The sequence below is a fragment of the Emydura macquarii genome, unplaced genomic scaffold (genome assembly GCF_026122565.2).
Source record: "Emydura macquarii macquarii isolate MOO-44397 ecotype Brisbane River unplaced genomic scaffold, CSIRO-AGI_Emac_v2 contig_1644, whole genome shotgun sequence".
Taxonomy (NCBI): Eukaryota; Metazoa; Chordata; order Testudines; family Chelidae; genus Emydura; species Emydura macquarii.
Window position 1 is genome coordinate 21,079,924 of NW_027131781.1, and position 23,141 is coordinate 21,103,064.

Below are 23,141 nucleotides of genomic sequence, written 5' to 3' on the forward strand. Positions count from 1 at the left end.
TATGTTCAGTGTTTCATGAGCGAGAGCATGATACAGTCAAGACATATGCCTAATTCTCTCCCCACTTGGGCAGGGTATATGCAACCATTACCCCCACCCTCTGACACAAATACACTGATTTTAGTCAGGATTTATACAAAGATGCCCTCCCAACTGTAGCCAACAAGGACAGATTAAGGCATAGGCACAATGGGGCACTTGGCTAGGTCTTCAGCTTGTGGAGAAACATGATGATGCCAGACTCTAAGGCCAGGCCTACACTAAACCTGCTGGTATACCTCTGTCAGTCAAGGAGATGAAGAGGTGTGATCCCAACATAGCTGTGTCTGCAGATGCCCCTAGTGTGGAGGCAGCTATGCTGGCAAAACTGCACGTTTACTAGTCAGTATAGTTTGTTACATTCACCAGGAGTGGCTTTATTGTATGCAAAGCTGATAGAGCTGCATGCACACTAGGAGTGTTTTGCTAATATAATATACCAGTATTCCTACACCAGTGAAGTGTTTCTAGTGTAGACATAGGCTAAGTTTTCATTAAAATATATATTGTTTGAAGTTTCTAGCCCTCATGATGGGTGATGCTTGCCTTAGTTTGCAACCAGCCTGAAACAATATCTCTAAGAGATGTGAATTACTCCCATTCCTTTAATTTCCCCTCCCCTGCTGACATCACCCCAGGAGATGACTTTGGGAGAGGGTAAAGGGGGAGGTGCCCTACTGCTCCCATCCTTGCTGTCATGACTATGGTGGAGTGGTATCACCTATGACATTCAGGATATGTCTACACTGAAATAAAAGATCTGTGGCTGGACCAGGTCAGCTGACTCAGGCTCATGGGGCTATAAAATGACAGTGTAGACATTTGGGTTCCAGCTGGAGCCTGAGCCCCAATGTCTGCATTGCAGTTTTATAGCCCTGCAGCCCAAGCCCTTGAGCCTGAGACAGCTGATTCAGGCCAGCCACAGCTATGTGGCAGGTTTTTATTGCAGATTGGCCTTCCCCAGCACACACACACAGATCCTGATTTTCCATTGTCCTTCACCTAGTGAAGCTATGTACATCAGAATAATAGCATTTGGTGCTCACTTTTCATTTACTTTGCACTAGTGTAAATAACTACAAGACAAGAAGGAAACACTGAATTGCAATCAGAATCCTCTGCTAAAATAGGAGAAGCTAATCATCCCTCCTCTGGAAGAGACTCTGATTTTTTAATACAGGGAGCAGTGGTCAGGTGAAGAGAAAAGTTCCAACTTGTCCCAATGAGGAGACTGCATGCATCGGTTCAGCAGACAGCTCTTGTGTAGGTGGCCTCTGCTACTACTACCATTAGCAGGACTTGGCCTTGTCATGGAGTCAGGGCCACTGGGGAGGACCTCATGTGAGCATGTGCCATGGTCTCAAAATTGCCTTAATCTGGCCCTGCAAGTGCAGCTAGGATTTATAGACACCTCCCTCCTTCATGATGGGCAGTACTTATGGAGACAACCTCCTGCCACAGCAATTTCTCCCTCTTCAGCCACCTCTCCTCCCCACCCCATCACCAATACTTTATGGCCAGGATTTATGCAGATAATTCCTCCAACTGTGGCCAGGATCTGTGTATACACCCACAGAGTTAGGACCTATGTAGATGTCCCACTCCAAGTTATAGCCAGAGTATAGGCACTCACCCTCCCTCTGCTATGGCCAGGACCTTTGGATTTGTCACAGAAGGTAATCCTACCTCTTCTATATAAAGTACCTATACTGCAGATTCAGTACCAGATTTTCAAGAACTTGCACGAAGTACATTAGTAAATGTGATGGATTCCAAGTCCCCTATGTCTGCCTAGAGAGGGTCCCTAGTTTTGCCACATACAGCCCCTCTCCCAACCTCCTCCTAACAGTGTAGCAGTCCAACTACTGCAAGGTATTCAAAATCTCAGACCAACTCAGTCTTGGGCTATTTGGTTTACATAAACTGCACCTATTTTCCTCTCTCAAATATTGATGGAGGCATTTCTGTATCTGGCAACAACACTACAGAGAGCAAACTGTCTGACAAACATCCTTGCCTCATTTCACTTAGAGCCCAGGATACATAGGTAAATGAGAGAGTGTTACAAGCAGATATTTAGACTTATAAATAGACTTTGATATTTAGACTCATAAATAATTAGGGAAGCGTCACACACACATTGTGTGTGACTACCCTATACTTGCTTGGTAATTACAGATCTCAAAACTCTTCAACGGATGCAGAATTGCAAAGGTGTCAATTCTGCAATATATAAGGATTGCAGATGTACAGATATGTGGAGTTCGTCATGACTGCATAAAGCATGACTCAGCCACATTTCTGATCCTTCTACTTGTGGTAGCCAGCTTAATGAAAATGTACATCCTTTGTGTCACTAATATAATAGTTGGAGCTGTACATAAGATACTGCAGACCTTTTTGCTCTAATACTGGCTTTCCAACCAAAGTAAAATCTTTACTATCGTTTAAATTAAACCATAACTTTTAAAATACTGAACTTATTTTAATGATTGTTAAATCAATACTAAAGTGGGATTAAAACTTTTAAAGTCCTTTTATAACAATTTGGGCCCAAATCTTAAAGTTCAGACCCAAATTCACTTTCCCAAGTGTGGGAGTGCTCAGATCTTGGAGTTTGATTTGGTATCTTTTTTACAATGGAGGCTACTTTTCAGAAAGACTGTTTGCTACCAGCAGGTGGTTCCCAGGAATTTAAAACGTTATCTTCAAACAAGTTTTATTTATGGTAATAAATTCTTCTTGATTAATGGGCCAAATGCTGAGCGTGCACAGCTCCCATTGTTTTTAGTTATCATGGCACTTCTCAGAATTTGAAGCCAATGGTAGCTGTGAGTATTTTGCACATAGCATTTGAGGCTTGATCCTGAGAGGTCCCTATGAATTTAAGGTTAATGCTCTGAGTAAGTGGAAGGTTCTTTTAAGCACTAGAGAAAAGGAGGACATTCAGAGTCTCCACCCTCTATTCCTTAGTACTTAAGTATTCAGTAATCTTGGAACATTGCTTAATGATTCATACCATAAATGTCATTGTATCTAGGCACAATGTAAAAAGCTATTCTCATACATGTCCACAGATGGGCCAGATTTTTCATAGGAAGACTATTGTACCTACTATTAACACAATATGTAGTATGACCACCAAATCTCTTACCCTCACAGCTGAAAGAGACCTTTCTCCATTTTCAGTTAGCAAGGGCTAATTGTTATCACTGAAGACCAGCACATGGTCTGCCATCTCCTGGTAGTCCCAGAACTGAGCCTGCCACTCTGCAAGGTGTCTTGCTGGTAGATGCACTCAGTTTAAGAATTCTTAGGGGCAGTAAGAAGGCACATAGACCTTGCAGGAAAAGCACTTAATCCCTGCAGCCTGAAGATGAGGGAGAGGAACTAACTGAGGCTGTAGAGAAGACCATGAATGAGAAAACAGGGTAAGAAGAATTGGAAAAATTGGAAAAAAAGAGACAGAGATATGGAGAATGGGAGAGGCATGAGGCAGAAGGGAGAGGAGGAGTTAAGGACACAGAGGGAAAGGAAGAGAAGAGAGTATGAAAATGAGAAGAAAATCTTGGAGGAAGGGAGAGGAGAAAACTGAGGAGAAGAAAGCAAGAAATACCAAAGGATTAAAAAATGGGAAAGACAGGCATTCAAACATCGAGAAAATCCACTCAACCAGCAACAGCTCCCACCTTCTGCCACAGACAGAAAGTGCTAGGAAGTGCCTCAAGATAGAAAAACTGAACAAATGTTATAAAAAAGACAAGGGGGAGGAGAATGGCCAAAAGAAGAAGAAGAGAAGAGCAGGCTAGGCCCGCTTTGTGCAAAGCTTTACAGTATGTGAAGGAAATCGAGGCAGGTCAGCTTCTTGTCCTCCTAGTCTCATTCCTTGGCTCAGCAGGAGCGGGGTGCATTTGAGAGGCAGACCACTCAGTCCAGGTTGAGAAAAGAGAAGAAAAACTGAGTGTTGCACCTTTAATGGCATGGATGGGAGACACCGACCAGGAATAACTAACTTATAATGATTTGAGACACTTTTTAAAATAAAAATAATTCAATAACTTCCATTTCAGGATTTAGCATTTTTAGCAATGAAGATTGTAGAATGGAACAGCCCAACAATCCCTAATTGAGACCCACATTTTTCATTCAAAACAAGAGAGAAAGGGATAAATGAAGAAAAGTTTGCTTAGGAGTAAGAGACCTCAGACCAGTAGGATATTCTCATTTGGCATAACATAAAGATGGCTAAAGAACGGCAATGATCCTGTTGCCCGTTCCTTGGACAACCAGATACCAAGTGATGAGCACTGTATGAACGCCTGGATAGAAAGACAGAGCATGTTGAAAGCCTCTTGGCACAAACTTCTTTAAGTGGGAGAAGGCAAATGCATATTAAGATATCTGGAACTTTTGTTAGTATAATACCATTAATAAAAGTTGTTTCTGACTTGAGAAAACATAAACCAGGTTAAAACAACCTAATTCAAATTTTTATGGCTAAGTTATAAATCTCACAGCACCAGATTTTACTTGGAAATGCTAGCAGAATTTTAGCTATTCTAGCACTATCAGGAACAAATATAATAAAAATAAACATCACATGTCCTTGGTGTGAATATATAGCTGTATTTACTTTGAGAACTCCTGCAGTTTATGCCATCAGGACAATCTCTGGAGTGAATAACATCTTAAAATTCACCCCAAGGATGTCCAGTATCCTCTAGTTATCAGGGCATGTGCAAGGAAGTGATGTCTGATGCTGCAGATCAAGATTCCAATAATTCCTAAAGACAATTACTGCCTGTTAAGTGAGGTGGCACTACTGCTTTGTGACAGCTGGTAACGTGCTATAAGACTATCATAAATAACTTAAAAATCACAGCAATGGGCATGGTACAACAACCTAAATATAAGAGAATAAGAAAAACAAATTATTGAGAAAATATGTTTTCTAGCACACTGTACAAATCTGCTATAATTTAATCATCAGCTGTAGTGACCAATTTTAGGAGGAGAGTTAAACAAGAGTGAACAATGTATTTATAGAAACCTTTGAGTCAGTCAAAATCCAGGAGCTAGCTGTTAGTTTATCAGAGCAATAAATTATGACCCAATAAACTTAGAGCAACAACATATTCCGATTATGTGCAGGTTTGGGGGGGGGGGGTGTTATAGCTAGAGGGGGTTTTGAAATCCTGGATACCTGTAAATAAGAAATGTGTCTAATTTAATAGAAGTACACTTTGTCTGCTATGACTCTCTCATGAAAGGGTATGGACACCTGTCACTATAATAAAATAATTTTAAAAAGAAAAGAAGCCTGGTCTCTCCTCTGCTCTGTGCCAGTCCTTATGATACTGTTGTTGGCCTTGTTCCTAGCAATTTACAATTCCCATTTTAGCCCTATTATCTCCATTCTACATTTTTTTCTACTCCAGATATTTCTGAGTAGCATCAGAGTAATACACATTTAAAATACAAGTATTATTCTGGGCACTGCTTATTAACCATCCCTTGTAAGCTCAAGGTTTTGCAAGGCATATGTGTTGAGCCAGATGGCTAACAATCTTCTCCCATGCTACACTCTGCTGTGATGACTTGAGCTTGTTTGTTTTTGAAAATTATGATACAAAAGGGGCCAGATCGTGTTATCCTAGTTGCACAACTCCAGTGGCACAATGGGGATGGAGAGTTGCCCTAACTGGATTCCCCTGACACAGAGAAATCTTTGAGTGGTGTAAAACCAATGTAGCCAGCATTCCATCATTTGCTTCACCCACCTCCTGTCAAGGCACAGGGAGAATTCTACAGTCAGGGGCCTGACTGTGAGCTAGGCCAGGGCACACTGTTCTTTGGTGAACCCCAGCCAATGTAGCAGTCCCTAAGGTACAGTGTAGAAGTTCTTAGGCTTCTTTTCTCTCAGTTATGCTGAGGGCCAATCTCAGGCAAGTGGAAAACTAGCTTAGTTTCCCCTTTCCCCTGGATCCTAACACATGCACAGCTAATCACCCCCTGGAATCTAGACCCACATGAGAAAGAGTGACAAAGTCACGCTGTATTCACAGATATAAAATATTGTTTATGAGATCTCTCTGCATACTGGATAGACATTGTTCTGGTGTATGTGTGTATGGAAATGGTGAAACCAAAACTTTCAAACTTGGGTACCTAAAGTTAGTATTTTAAATCATATTTAGGCACCTGATAGTGATCTGATTTTCAAAGGTGCAGAGTATCTCTACTTCCCACTGACTTACTTCAGTGGGATTTGTGGTTCCTCAACATTTCTGAAAATCAGGCCACTCTATTGAGATGCCTAACTCTGGATTTAAGACCCTAATTGTAGGTACCCATGTCTGAAAATGTTGGCCTAAAGGCTTGCTCCTCCATTCTTTACATCAGATTTCCCTGTTGTAACTCCACTGAAATCAATTGAGTTAAACCCGCATGGAACCTGTGTAAAAGACTGGAAGATCAGGCTCTATGGCACCACCATGCCCTGTCTGGGGTTTTGTTTTCTTTCTTTAAAAAATATAAATAACATTTGTGTGGAATGTTTTTCATGGGAGTAAACTGAGCTGCCCAGGCTGAACCAAAAGATGGCCTCGCATGTAACCTTTGTATTTACTGATCCACAAGCTGTTTATGAACAGAAGGTTCATTTATTTTTGCGCACTTAAGTGCTAAGTGCTCCTGCAATTCCCATTAGCCACAGGACTGGGAACCTGATGGTATATGATGCTAAATGCCTTCAATGCTTTTTGAAGTCAATGAGAGCTGAGGCTGCTCAGCACCTCACAAGATCAGACCCCATATGCTTCAAGCATTGATTTTCACAGTTACAAAAGATGATATATAGCAATCACAATCTTTTTTAGCCATTTGAAATTAAGCACTTTTGCTCGATTTCTGTAAGTTCACAGTTTGGAAATAACTTGACAGAAGCTGCAGTCTGCACTATAACTATTCTTAGTTCTCACTTGGCTTAACTATCATCTCACTTCTAAAATCAAGCATGAATGTGGATATACTGTTGGACTTTCAAGATATCTGATGTGGCTGCTTGATGTCAGAAGTCATGGGGCATTAGCATTCTCATTATTTCCTTTTTCAAGAATTCACATGGATACACATGTGATTACCTTAGATAAATTTATTGAACATCATCTTCGTAGCTTGTCCCGCCTCTGCTGGCTGTGGACCAACTCATATGGAGGCACTGTGTGCTCTCTTCTATGGATCATTTTGGCAGATGAGCTGGCGTGCATAATTGGATACTGATTCAAAACAGAAAATTGAAGTCTAAGGCGGATGAATGACGACAAGTGGGTGAGGCTCACGGAAACAGAGAACTGCATGGGGAGATCAATTACAGGTATGTAAAGATTTGGCTTGGCCTAAAAAAAAGATGAGTCATATGTATACACCTGAAGGCTGTGTGGATCTTTGTTCAGTAAACTAGCAGCAATAATCTTACATTGCACTAACACAGTGGCACAATGGAGAGGTGACACATCAGACGGTACTCATTTATCTGGAGGTGAAAAAACAGGGAAAGTCCTCCCTCTGACGTACAGCATCCTTTCCCTAATGCTAATATTCAATTATATTCCAAACTGGAAATAATTTCCCCCTCCTATGTTTTTAAAGTAGTTGGCAGATTGGAAACAGTAGTGAAGGGTCAGATTGTCTCCTCCTATGTGAAAAGCCACAGGAGGGAATCCTTTGCATGAAAAGCTATGTGACATTGTCCTCTTGAGCTTAGGTGTTGGCTCACCTCTGTGGAAAGCCACCTCAAAACCTGGTAGATCTCACTCCACCTCCAATGGCCCAGGTAGATCTTGGAGAATTTCCATAAGACAATGTAGCCTAGTGGTTCTCAATCTATTTGTCATTGTGGGCCGCATATGCAGCTCTCTATGTGTTATGTAGGCTGCATCCACACAGTATATATATTCTACCTGTATGGCTCTGAGGATGTCACATGGGCCATAGCTGTGTGCTGATTGGGCTGGAAGTGGCCCACGGGCTGAGAATGACTGATGTACTCCCCATATTGGTTTTGCAGCCTCAGAGGGACTATCTCTGGCTCTGGTTGCCCCAGGGTACAAAGTAAGGATAATATGCATTTTCCTGACCCTGTCTCTCCTCTCCTAGACCATCCCAACTCTGCTTACTCCCTCCCTCTATATAGTCCAGAGTCCACATGGACAGGGCTCCATAGGATAAGGGAAGGGAATGATTTCATGCAAAGTCGCAGAGTTAAGTGCATAGATCAGCTTTAAACTTTCTGGATCTTCATTTTTATGACATTTATTCCCCCCACCCGCCTACCCACACACTTTTTCTGTATTTTTTCCTCTTAAATTTTATTTAAAGCTAAGCCAGAAAATCTATTTTTGAAGTGCTTGGTCCATATGTAATTTTAAATCAGTTTTGTGGTGACATCTTCAATATTCTACCTATAAACAAATTTTTCAATCTAAATTATTTTCTTTCTTGTGTGTGTTTTAAGTTATATTTTTAATATAACAAACCTAGGGTTTGTCTACATGGTGCAGAAATGTGCAGGTCTGAATTTTAACATGCACCAATGTGTTGTGCACGAACTGGCCTGTGTAGATCCTATTGGCGTATGCTAAAAGTTCCCTACTGCACATTAACATAGTGCACAAGCCTTAAGGAACTTTTAGTGCACACCAGCAGGGTCTACACAGGCCAGTTAGTGCGCAACACACTGGAGTGAGTTGCCACACCATGTAGACAAACCCATAGCTGTTGTGTTTGACTTTTCTTTTTGAGGCAGTGGGCCTTTTACATTGGGATGCTCTATTGAAACAGGATTTTCTGTTCTAAAGTCAATATAATCTCAGTAGTAACATGGAAGAAATCCTACAATAACCATGAACCATCAAGCAGCAATTCTATTCTGACTCAGCTTTAAGTCTAGTGAGCACCATTCCCTTGGTAGCCACCATGCCCAGTTCATCCACTGACATTTCTCATAGTGGGCCTGATCCTATCAAACTCAATGGCAACATTCTTTCTCATTGACTTCAGTAGCACAAGATACAGCCCAATGAAAGCAAGGTAGTTCAAAGGGAAGAAGTCTTTCAAGTTTTTGGATGGGAGAGTAGTTGACATGGTGGATGCACATGCGTTCCACTACTTAATGGGATGTTTTACATGTTGTCGGAACAGAAGCTGGAGGAGTATATTTCCCCAGCAGGCCAGTTCACCCTGTGACACCCAATTCAAATTAAATTTACTCAGTGCACTGTGCTCAGTATGCTTCTCCATTAGTGTAACTACCCTGCTAAGCCTAGTGGGAATTATAGCCATAACTTTCTACATAAACTCTAGACAAAAAGGATAATTCCCTTCTGGAGAAAAATGATAGTCTTGCTAGAACTACAAAGTCATCCAAGGGTCCTGCCCAATCTAAGTTCACTTTATTACTCTTATAAGAGCAGATTTCCAAGAGAATAAGGCAGGAAAGTACGTACTTAAACACGAGGCAATATTTAAAGTAGCCACATGCTTCGTTTACAAGATAACTTGCATACCATTTACCAAAGGAGTCAATAGGTCTGAATTTATTAGGTGAATACCAAAGATACAGCAAAACTGTCAAAGCCTAGTTTTAGTTGTGCCTTTAGTTAGCTGAAGCCTTTGAAACCTATCTAGTGCCAGTTTAATGTAGAATCTATAAAACAAAAAACATGTCTCAGAGACAACACTGAAATCATTGCCTGAAATTCTGCTTGGCTGACAATGTTATTTGCTGTGCTTTCAATATCTCATAAATATTAATTGTTGCTTGGAAAATGTGGTGGTGCTAGATACGAGCATCTTTTATTGTGTTGCTACCCTGTCTTCTTTTTGTTTGAAATTATATTTATCACCATTTGAGACATCAAAACCTCCTTGTAAGACATGAAGACTTTATGTGTTGTTTTTCCACGTTGATGGCACTAAGGAAAATATGCGGTTTGCCATAAAATTCATGCATTTATCATACAAATACTTTGCCTGGAGTTAAAATGGAGCACATTAATAGCTATACTGACCGTGAGTATTGCTGATGATAGGAAAATTAGGGGGTGGAGTAATGTTTTGCCCCAATAATTTTATCAAAATAGAGATGTGGCTGATTATTGCATATTATCTGTTTAAATGATCAACGAGGAAAATTTTGGTGTGTAGTATGCACTAGACAGACCAGACTTCTGGGTTTTATAAACAATTTAATGCATAATTCAAAGCTAAAATATAAGATTTTTTGAGCATTTTAAACATGTTTTCAGCCATGTATCAGCTGCATGAGGCTTTCACCAATCATTTCAAAATATTTTTGAATATGTTTCACTCATTTTAAACAATCCTTGATCCTGATTAAGCAAATATTGTGGAAATCAGAGCCCAAATTTCTTTAACAGGTAAGGTGTCAAAATTGGTTGACAGCCAGGTGACTTTGAAAACTGCAGGGCTTCTTTTAACACTAGACCGCTCAGGTTATTGCCTACATAAAATAGCATAGAATATATATTGGCACTCTTGCTGGAATAGAAAGACACAACAATGGGCATCACCATATGGCCTACTTGTACAAATGTTTGTTTGTTAACACATGTGGTGTTAGAGAACCACATTCAAACGGCAATGCAAATGTATGTGACCTCAGCTCATAGTCATCCTATGTCTAGTTCCAGAGTCAACAGTTCTGGAGGAGGGTGGGGAAGGGGCATTTCTCTGTGAGGGACTGCACTCCCTCTTCCCCCCAGACTTTTGGACTGATGTTTCAATAGTAAAATCTGGAGATTACCCAGATATGAGTTTCATTGGACCCAGAGATGTTTTTATAGATACCAGGCCCTAAAATTCCACTAATAAACTACTTTCAGGGCCCATATGACTACACCATCTGTGCTGGGAAATATACAATGGCTTACTTAACCCATTCAGAGTCTAGTATATCATAGTTGCAGACAAATTTGGGGCCCAGTTCCCCATTCCTCATTCATGCAAAATTCACTGGTGACTATGTACCTCCAGTTATATCACCATGCTGGTATGCCCTATGCCATCTGACTCAACCAAACCTGTTAATGTGGCAAACTTTTCAGAAGTGTAATGTCCCCTAAAGGATAAAAAGATAACAGCAACTAAAGCAAAAATGGGTATTAAGTACTCTAATTTGTTATTAAAAAAGTACATCCAGGTTAAAAACACACCATTGAGTTGCAGATGTCTGCATCAATAAAAGATTGAAAAGGAAAAAAAATCCCTATACATGTTCACCAAGTCACTTTATAAACAAATGAAGTCTTTATTTAATGATCATATATGTTTTTTAAAAAGGCAAAGCAATTAAAATAGTGTATTGGAATCTTTGCTTCTCTCACATTTGGCTCCTTTTGAAATTTCTTTTTGATTGAATTTTTTCTCCTGTAAGTTGTTTAGCTGATTTTTTTCCCCTGAAATAAAACAAAAGCTATTTACCTTCCTCAGATACTTATGCTTATTTTAAAAATATGTACCATAATTAAATAAAGACTTCTTTTGTTTATAAAGTGACTTATGGCCTGATTCTCCTCTTACATTGGTGCAAATCAAGAGGAAGATCAGTCCCTTTCTTTTATAGGTTTTTTGTTTTTTTTTTTAAAAGAACTGCTCTGAAAGTATTTGTGTCCCATCTCAATTGGAACATAAAATAAATGCTCACATCCTGGAATCTGATCTGTGTGGCATTTGCCCACATGGGTCAGGTATCAGGAACAGGGCCATGGCCCCAAACAGTCATGATAAGACAGCCTAATTCTCTTGTTTCCTTGATCTCATTTTAAGAAAGAGGAAGTGTTTTCATGCTGTATGTTTGCTGTCACTGAAATAGCTTTTTCCAGGATCTAGAGCCAATAGAGAACTGTCATCAACTGTCGGCAATAAAATGGTGGCAATAAATGACACACTGTGAGTTTAAAGTAACCTCTCTGCTTTGTTTAAACCAATCATGTACAGACCATTTTCTCCTGACTCTTGAAAGAAACTTTAAAAGGATTTTATATTAAAAAACAAAACAAAACCCCAACCCAAATGAATACAGTGCTCAGGAACTGTGCAGGATTGGGACCCCTCAAGACTGAACTTGCTAGCCACTGCTGTGTCACATGGGTAGCAGCAATGTAAGTTTCCCCACACTAACCTGCCAGTGAGCTGGAGGGACCACCTCTGCGTCCATCCAACCCCTCATCTCTGCTCAGCCTACCAGCAAAGCTACATTTGTGGTGTAGACTGTTTGTGGTCCACTAGAGATTGGGCTGAGCACACATGGCTAACCAAAATGTGAGACATTTTTGACACTGCTGATTTGGGCTGAATTTAGATTGGCAGTCTATACGCAAAATCTTCCATAAAACAGATGATGTTCCCGGCCCATGCCTCTGTATGCTGCTTCAATGGCGCATAGGTGCCCAAATTGTGCTGTTTGGGGTCTGGAGAGAATTCTCCTGCCAAAGACACAGCATAGGGTCTCCCATAAACAGTTCTATGCTGGCCTGCTCACAAGCCCTAGCACCAAGAGTATGCCAGGGGAAGAAGGAAAAATTCCGGTAGTGCACACTACTAGAAATTTTGGACTACTCCAGTCTGTCTCAGGAAGTTGCCATCAATTACAGCCCCCTGGGACTGCACAAGCATTTTAGAACATAAGAATACCATACTGAGTCAGACCAATGGTCCAATTAGCCCAGCATCCTGTGTTCCGTCAGTGGCCAATGCCAGGTGCTTCAGAGGGAATGAACAAAACAGGTAATCATTAAGTGATCCATCCTGTCGGCCATTCCCAGCCTCTGGCAAACAGCAGTCCCGGCCTATCCTGGCTAATAGCCATTGATGGACCTATCCTCCATGATGAACTTATCTACTTTTTTTTAACTCTGTTACAGTCTTGGCCTTTACAACATCTTCAAGCAAGGAATTCCACAGGTTGACTGTGCGTTGTCTGAAGAAATACTTCCTGTTTGTTTTAAACCTGCTACCTGTTAATTTCATTTGGTGATCCCTAGGTTTTGTGTTATGAGAAGGAGTCAATAACACTTCCTTATTTACTTTCTCCACACCAGTCATGACTTTATAAACTTCTATCCTATTCCCCCCTTAGTTGTCTCTTTTCCAAGATGAAAAGTCCCAGTCTTATTAATCTCGCCCCATATGGAAGCTTTTTCATACCCCTAAACACTTCCGTTGCCCTTTTCTGTACCTTTTCCAGTTCCAATATATCTTTTTTGAGATGTGGCGACCAGATATACATTCAGTATTCAAGATGTGGGTGTACCATGGATTTATAAAGAGGCAATACAATATTTTGTCTTCTTATCTATTCCTTTCCTAATGATTCCTAACATTCTATTAGCTTTTTTGACTGCCGCTGCACATTGAGTGGATGTTTTTGTTGTGCAAAATTAAGCACTCGGGACTTTTTCAAGGGGAAAAGGCAGTATGCCGCATTTATTGACAGAAACTAAAGTAATAACTAACTTAAACCTACACATACACACACACACACACATACACGCGCCCAAACGTACCAGAAAGCATTCTATAGTTATATATAGCTACCAGTCCTGATTGTGGCTTGAGATCGTAGCTAGGGTTCGTTGCTGGAGTTCGTGGCTCGTGGCAGCTACCTGGCCAGGGAAGCTGGGCACGAGGAGAGCAGGGTCCTTGTCGGGCGCGCACCGACGCTCTTCTTTAGATGATGTGTAGAACGCTGTTTTTCCCCCAAACCCTTGAAATCTCACCCAGTCTTTTATAGGTTTTTCAGTTCTGCTGTGTCACGTCGCTTCTCTGTGACCCTTGATTGCTGGTACAATAGCAGACGTGACTTTCAGCTTGTTCTTTGATGTCTTGATTAAGTTTGATTAAGTTTTTCTGGGGTGGATCCTTCTTTGCTTTTTGGGGCTATGTTCACACTCTTCAGCCTAGGATGGACTTCACACTTCATCAGGACAACTTCATCAGGACAAGCTGGCAGTTTGGGTCTGACTCACACACACATACACCCTCCATTCATACCTTGTTCAGATAACTATCTTATTCATCTAAAGGTTTAGAAAGGGTTTGACACAAGATGGAGTACATAGGGTCAAAATGGGGTTTTTACACAAGATGGAGTACATAGGTCAAAATGGGGTTTTACATTCACAATATGGAGTATGACTGAGAGAAGTTCAAATGTTACATGATTTCAATAATAACCATATAGAGGTTGACACAAATAAGGGTATGGATTAAAAGCTATGAATTAATCTACAGGGTTACAATTACAATTAAAAGCTCTGACTTAAATTACAGGGTTACAATTACAATTTTATTCCTACAGTTTTCAGAGAACTATCCACAATGACTCCAAGATCTCTTTCTTGAGTGGTAAAAGCTAATTTAGATCCCATCATTTTATAGGTCTAGTTGGGATTCTGTTTTCCAATGTGCATTACTTTGCATTTATCAACATTGAATTTCATCTTCCATTTTGTTGCCCTGTCACCCAGTTTTGTGAGATCCCTTTGTAACTCTTCACAGTCTGCTTTGGATTTAACTATCTTGAGTAGTTTAGTATCATCTGCAAATTTTGCCATCTCACTGTTCACCCCTTTTTCCAGATCATTTATGAATACGTTGAACAATACCGGTCCCAGTACAGATGCCATGGGGGACACCACTATTTACTTCTCTCCATTCTGAAAACTGACCATTTATTCCTATCCTTTGTTTCCTATCTTTTAACCAGTTATTGATCCGTGAGAGGACCTTCCCTCTTATTTTATGACCGCTTACTTTGCTTAAGAGCCTTTGGTGAGGGACCTTGTCAAAGGGTTTCTGAAAATCTAAGTACATTATATACACTGGATCACCCTTGTCCACATGCTTGTTGACCCCCTGAAAGAATTCTAGTAGATTGGTGTGGCATGATTTCCCTTTACAAAACCCATGTTGACTCTTCCAACAAATTGTATTCATCTATATGTCTGATAAGTCTGTTCTTTACTATAGTTTCAACCAATTTACTTGGATATGAAGTTAGCCTTACCAGCCTGTAATTACCGGGATTGCCTCTGGAGCCTGTTTTAAAAATTGGCATCACAGTCATCTGGTACAGAAGCTGATTTAAACCTCCAGAGCAGCACAGAATCCTGAACATGCAGAGGTGGCTTAAAGTCACCTTCCTATTACTTCTTCCTTGACTGTGCCTTCTGTGGTGCACCTGTAAGAGGTGTAACCCAGAATTTCAATCCATATAGCATTACCAGCTTCTTGAACAGCCTTCTCCTTCCCAACACTGCATTTATAAAGCAGACAACGGGGCCTTATCTATACTGTGGATTCCCTAACTACAGCCATAAGTGGCCAGTCACCAACATAGCTGCACCAGGGTAAACACCTAGTATAGACAAGAAAAGCTTTTGTGGAGCAGCTTATCCCAGATTCAAGCCAAGGTAAGCTCCACCAGAGCACATGATATGTGTCTCACATCACTTCAAACATTTTGCTTGTTTGTCTGTCTTGTCTTTTTAGATGGCAAAGTCTTTGGGGCAGGACCTGTCTCTTACCAGGTATTTGTACAGTGGAGCCCTGGTTCTGATTGCAGCCTCCCATGTCTATGAATATGATTAAGATCGACAGACTATATGTGGCAGCAATACCAAGTGGTTATATAATACTAGCTCAATAAGGCTGACATGGGATTAGCTTGGATAAAGCCTGTGCCAGTTGCACAAACTTGATCTGCCTGGTCAACTGGCCCCACTCCATTATTCAGACAACTTTTATCCAAAATTTGAAATTAAATTAAGAAATAAAGTTTTAAATGACATTAGAGCCCTCCACCCCAGCCCTAACCAGATACCAAGGTCACCACAAATGAGTTTCCTGGGAAAGGAGCAATCTAAAATTTGTATAGTAAAACATCTGAGCTTGCACAGAATGCAAGGAAAAAGCTACAGTATGTGCCTAAGACAAAATTCTAGTCCAAGATTTCCCTCTGAAACAAGTTATATCTAACAAACAATATGTTCTGGCCAGACCCAGGGAGGACTTTTTTCTATTGCTTATTTAACAGAGGAAGGCCAGAAACTGAACAGAAATCATGAAGGACAAGGAAAAAACACACATGGGATATATAGAGGGAACTTGCCAACAATGGGCAGAAAAGTAAAAGGGATAGTCATTTATAGATGGTGATACCACCTCTGGCCCCTCAGACTCTGCTCTTTTCCATGGTCGTTAGGAGTACATCATTAGGAATACAGCCCCAACAGAGAAGACCCCTCTTAGGTCTGTACTTTTTTCACTGAAAATCCCAAGTTAGGTGGGCTCCAGACACTCTTCCTTCACTGCCTCTTCTTAGTGGTTTCACCTCTCCAGGATGGTCTGTGTGAAATTCCCAAACAAGATTATAAAACTACTCAGGCTGAGGTAAAACAAGTTTTATTTAGACAGAGAGAAAGTCAAACTAAAAACAAACAACAAAAATGGCCTGCATAACATACATAGGAACCATTTGCCAACCAAGCATTGAAGGAGCACAATGCAGTCTGGCTACAACCCCAGCTACAACAGCAGCTATAGGGTAGCATAGAATCCAATTAGACTGGTTCTGTGCTCTCTGGACTGCGGATATTCCCAGCTGGGGAGATGCAGCCAGTGTCCACCCCTTTTACGTTGCCAGAGTGAGTGCTAAGGTGTGGTCTGGAATGGAAACCAAAGAGAAGATATTTGCCAGATAAGGGACATTGACATTTTCCTTTGTACATATGAAGAAATGTATTTACCTACTGAACTGTTTCATTATTATTATTTGTATTTCAAGCCTCCAAGAAGCTCTAAGTAGTATTGGGATCCCATTATGTTAGGCACTATACATACATACAATAGAAGATGATCTCTGCCCCCAAAAGCCTACAGTCTAAAGTGACACAACAGACAAAACTGATGTAGACAAACAAGAAAGGAATTGCCCAAATGTCCATGATTAACAGTGAATTTTCATTTTTCAAACCCTCAACAATTTTGTTAAAACAATTAACAAAACTGTGTTAACTGCCTTCATGATAAACCCCCTGCAGCAAATCTCATTATATGCATCGGACATTGGATTTAACAATGTCAAATAAACTAGATATGACTTTTACTGTTTATGCTGAAGTAGTTTAAGTATGACTTGCCCTGTAAGAAAGACAAGGAAATAAAGTGTCAAATAAATAAATCTAGGAACATTGTGTATAGAAATACAGGCAAGAGGGAAGAGACAGGAATGATGAGTCATAACATATTCCAGGAAAAGGTTTATTATCTTCACAGTAATTTGTTTTTCCCTCTGTCATAATGTAATGACTTCCTATTTGTTTTGGTAATTTGAAGTAAAGCCTTTTCAATCATTTTTTGATCATCAGATAAGCCAATAGGTAGTCTGGAGTCATTGTCCTTAGATACATATCAGGAAAGTGTGTGCAAAGATCAAAAAATTTCATTCTGTTGTAGGAGGGTTACTTGTACTGATGCCAGTAGGCATTGTAACTAAGAAGAGAGCAGAATGGATATTGCTCAATGCACTATTCTGAAAAACAACTTGCAATCCTCATTCTAGCAACTTTCCTGTTGACTTCTCTGAACTCTTTCTGACTGGCTCTGAGACTGGTTCCAGCTTCTTTCAAAGGAGGCACGTTTAGTCTGAAATAAGAGTACTAAGTAATTTCTTTTTTAAAAAGCACCATTTTATTGCTTGTGAAATGCCAGAAAAATTGAAAAAGTAATAGCAAGGTCTATAAAATAGAATTGGAAATAAAGGAAGCTTATTTCTTCAGATACAGCCCTTTTCCTGTTACCTTCCAATAGCTGCACGTGTGTGTTTTGGCACAAATACTTTTTAAAAAAGAGAATACTAAGGATTTTTCCATCCTTTCAAACTTAGATTGTCTGAATGTAATATGCTGAATATGTGGAGCAAGAACATTCTAAACAGTCTTTTTTGTTTGTGTGTTTGCAGTGTTGTTGTATTGGACCAACTTCTATTGGTGAAAGAGACAAACTTTTACATCACACAGATCTTTTTCAGGTCTGGGAAAGCTACTCCTAGCATTACAGTTAAACGCAAGGTGGAACAGATTGTTAACTTTTGCAAAAAACTTATTCTAAGGGATCATTCAAGGAGAAGTGGCCCATTAATACCTCTGCAATCACTGGACAAAAAAAGAGGGCTTAGTGGGTTACAGATTGTTGTAATAAGCCATAAATCCAGTATCTATATTAAGACGGTGATTTTATGAAAATTATGAATTAAACTGCTTGTGCTAAACAATTTGTTTCACCTTGTATTTAGCAGTGAAAGTCTTAGTACCTTTCCCAGATCTGAAGAAAGCTTATCTCTATCACCAACAGAAGTTGGTCCAATAAAGATATTACCTCATCCACCTTGTTTCTGTTTTATTTTGTATAAATTAATTGCTCTTGCTGTCATATTGAGATGCATCACCAACAATATGCAAAGCCAAATGTTGTCTTTCCAAACAGAATAATAATAAAAGTATTCATACTTTCCACTTCCCTGTAGCATCGAGCCTCAAAGTATTTTACAAATACTAATGAATTAAGCCTCTCGGCACCCTCTAGGAGTTAGGGGTTATGAATGTTTCCTATCTTGTAGATGAGAAACTGAGGCACACAAAACTTAAGACCCCGATCCAGCAAAGCACTTAAGCATGTGCTTAACTATAAACCCATGGGACTACTCACATGATTAAATTAAGCATTCATTTAAATTCTTTGCTGGTTCAGGACCTAAATGATTTGCCTGTAGTTACACAGAAAATCTGTGGCAGAACTGGAATTACATTATAGGTTTTCAGACTCCCCATTCAGCGCTTTAATGACAAGGCCATTCTTCCCACTAGTCTTCATGTAAATGAGACCAACTCTCTTAAATCCTGTCTCCACCCATTTTGTCAGGCAATATTTAGTACACTGAACAGAAGTAGGGACACCATACCGCAGTGAATGATGGGAATTAAAAATAAACGTGCCGGTTTTCATTTATAGGCGCAGACTAGGTTAATTCTTATTGTTACTCCCTTTCAAATGGCAAGTCCTTGAAACCCTTTTCCATGCATGTCTCCCAGACCCACTTTTTTTCCATGCATGTCTCCCACTTTTTCTGTCAAAGCCTCCCATTCTGGAAACCTTTTGCCATTATCTCAGAATCCTTTGCACTGCTTCAGTAAAAGAAAATCAAAGCACTTCAGATCCAGCTTGCTCCTTCCAGCATGCTGGGAATTCTTTAGGTTCCTTTTACTTCAATTCTTATGGTCTCACCCTTTTTATTTATTGCTGGCATCCATCTGTTTTCTCCATTGTCACTGTACAGTTCGTTATGTCTTCAGTGCACAGCTCTTGAACTGATTTGGGATCACCACCTTTAGAACTAGAGTTGGTTGGTAATTTTCCATTGGAACCATTTTCCAACAAAAAATCAGTTTCCTTAAAAATCAAAATTTTCCATGGGAAAAAAATCCTCAATTTTGTCAAAAAAAGTCTTCAATTTTCCAAAGGGAAATATCAACCCCCAAATCAGAATATTTCATTTTGGTGAACTGAACCAAAAATTCAGTTTTGAATCAGTTTAGTAAAACAAACTGGATTGCCATATCAGTGCACTGCCTTAAGGGAGTTGTAGTTCAGGCCCTCATTGTCTTCTATGGGCTGAGCTCCTTGGAGGACTACATTTCCCATAATGCAATGCAGATCTCCCACTGGCCAAGCTATTCACGTTGCATCATGGGAGCTATAATTTGGTCAGAGTTTGTCCCATAAGGGAGAATGGGACCATCAGGCTCCCAAAACTACAACTCCCATGAGGCAATAGTTTTGGCAATGTTGAAATGTTTCATTTTGATTGTAAATGGTCACATAAAACCTACCAACTTTTCCTAACTGAAAATTTTCAGAATTTCCATTATGCAAAAAGACACAAATTTCAACTCCTCTTTCCCCTCCCCCCCCCTTGATTTGGGGCAAAAACAAATGTTGAAATGTCAGAATTTCCCACTGGGTGGAAATTCCCAATTTTCCTCTGCTGTGGTTAGAACTAATCACTGTTCTAATACTGGCTTCTTACCACAGCTCACACTCAACTTTTATGTCCAGTAGCCTACTTTTTTCTGCCTCTCTTTCAGCCTGCTATTTCCAGCTCTCTGCTTGACTCACCTCACTTCTCTGGTCACTCATGTTTCCTTCTCCTCCAAATTTGGCTGCCTAAGATTCCACAAAAATGGCACTGAAGATAAAAAGGTGTATTCAGTATAGGACCATCCCCCTTTTCAGAGGATTCAACGCTTAGCAGCAAGATCCACTGGCAACTCCACAACCACCTGTGTCCAAATGGACTGATGTGTCTGCTGCAAAACTGCTAAAAGTCTTAGAGTAGAACTAAATGCAGTACCAGTTATGCTCCATTTGCTCAAGAGAATAAGCTTTCTCTGTTTCAAAAAACAATGCCTAAAAATGTGTGTGTGGTGGGGAGGAAAATTGTGTTTTAACTAATTAAATTATGATAGATTAATTTTAGATTTAACTTTCTGATTAAAAGAAAAATCAGGAGAGTTAATAAAGGTGCACTGGAAATCTAAGAAATTTCAATAAACTTATGAAACTGGAGTGCTCAGAATGGGTTGTTTTGAGATCTATTTTTTGCCCATTAGAACAGGAGATTTCCTATGCACTCTGGATCTTTCTGATGAAAATATTAACTATTATTTTTGCCTCTTTGGCATAAATAGGAAGCCAGTATTCAGGGCGTTGCAAGGTTTTTCCCAGTTGGTTGAGAAATCAATTATACGAGTCAGGTATATTTAATGTGTAATTTTGTTATTTAAAAAAAAAACAACAAAAAACACCAGTCCAGTTTTCATGAATGCAGTAGAAAAACAACAACCAATAATTTCCTTGGTCAGAAATTCCCCAGTGTGCTTTTCCAGTGTCTTCTGTGCTCAAGAATCTCTGTCTCTATTTCCTCCCAGGGTTACACTCAACTCCTTCTCCTAGCTTTCTGCCTCCAATTCACATAGCCCACAGCCAGTATCCAAGCTCCTGCAGTTTGTAACCAGGGAAACCTTTTGTTAATTTACGTTGGTCAGTCTGGCATGCCATGTAGCCTGTTGCCTTTGGTAGTCGCTACCATTGTCCACAGCTGTTTTTACTACATAAAAAGGGAATTACTACATTATTTTCTCCGTCTCTTGGGCCAGAAGAGAGTGACCGATACTTCCATTGGGCTTTGCAAAGTCTGTGATTGTCTTTAGATCTAAGACCCGCCTGCTGGTGACCATTACCACCTTTCAGGATAACATTATTATTATTATAGTCATAATACAGTAGTGCTTAGAGACCTCTACCATATCAGGGCTGTGTTGTGCTGGGCACATACAGGACAGCCCCTGTCCCAATGAGCTAACAGTCTAGCGGAGATACAACACCACTCCATGCAACACATTGGAGGTCTCCCACCCAAAACAAAGACATTGGTTACCTTGCAATGTGTGATGAGAACACAGCAAAAGGTGATGTGGCTGTAGGCTTCCACAACTTTTGAACATCCCTAGATTCCTAAATGAATAGTGATGGTAAAAAAGAGGAGACAAATGTTAAAGCGAGTGTATGAAGAACACTGGTAGGGCAAAATTGAAAGCACATTTCCTTGTGCTGCTGAAGTTGATTACTGGATGGAAATTACGGATTTCTCCCCAAGCATTACACATGTTGTCATCCTCGTCTTCCTAGCTTCCATGTTGATGACACTATTAACATGTGTATGTTTCTTCCCTTGATTATTCATATCTTCCTGTGATTTACAGGTTGCACAAAGAGGCACAAGAGAGAGAAAGACATGATGGATAAATAAAATGAGCAATCCCCAGGCACAGACACACCTCTCAGCTCAAATGCTTTTAAGAGCTGAGTTGCATAACCCTTCGGGGAGGGGGCGGGGATGCTTGGGTGGGTTGATCTGTCACGTTTCCCAGTTCACAGCCCTGCCATAAACATCTGACAGATTTAGGTTTAAACAGACTCTTCAGATTAGGGGAATATTTTGAGTGTAAACACCTAATTTTTAAGAGATAATGACAGGGTTATTTATGTCGGTGCTGTGGGTGTTAACTAGTGAGGAACAACTGAATCTTGCATCAATGTTTTACAGGATCCATTCCTACTGTCAGATGAAGATGGAATTGAAGAAGCTAAGGACTTTCCAAAGCTAAGGACTTTCTCCCTTGGGAACCAATTGCCTGCATCAAACCTGGCTACAAAAGCTTGGTCCAGAGTAAAACCTGAGCCCTATGTCTGTCTTTAAACTGCCTGTATGCCTGGTGTTGTCTCCCTTTCCTTGTGCGCCAAGGATCTGACCCACTATCCATTGATGTCAATGGAAGTCTTTTCATTGATTTCAATGGGCATTGGATCAAGTGAACTCCTTCTCCTTTAATATCCTTGAACCTGCTTTTTCCTAGCTGTCATCACTTAGCCCAGCTCCAGTGTTATCTGCACCTTCTATTCTGCATGTTCCTATTCAAAACAAGATCATCCTGTGCCTATGTAAGGAGTACAGGGTGAGGTCCAGTACTTGCATTCAGGGAGGAAAGTGGTTGCTTGTCCTGATTGTATAATGGAATATTCTGAGCTGCCTTTCCCCCACCCCCCCCTTCCTGTGTGCTTTGACCAGAGTAGTTCCTGAGCAGACTTCTTATCTTGTTTATTCACTTTGGGACTCCTGTGATCTGGAACAGTTGGGTAACTGGAGAAATCAGTCCTGCCTGTAATTCAAAACCACCTTTCCAAAGTGCATAATCCTCCTTGGAGAAGAGTTTAAATCTCACAAAGCCAGCAGAGACTTTTCTTACTTGAGGCCCAGGCCCTCTCCCTGGGGGAGGATTCTTAGGCGATTGAGGGTGTTGTGAGACATTTGAGGCCTCTAATGAGCCACAGAAATTTGAAGTGGGGATTCCAGGTCAAAATTTTCAGTGGGAAACTGCAACCTCCCTTCACTGCACGTGTTC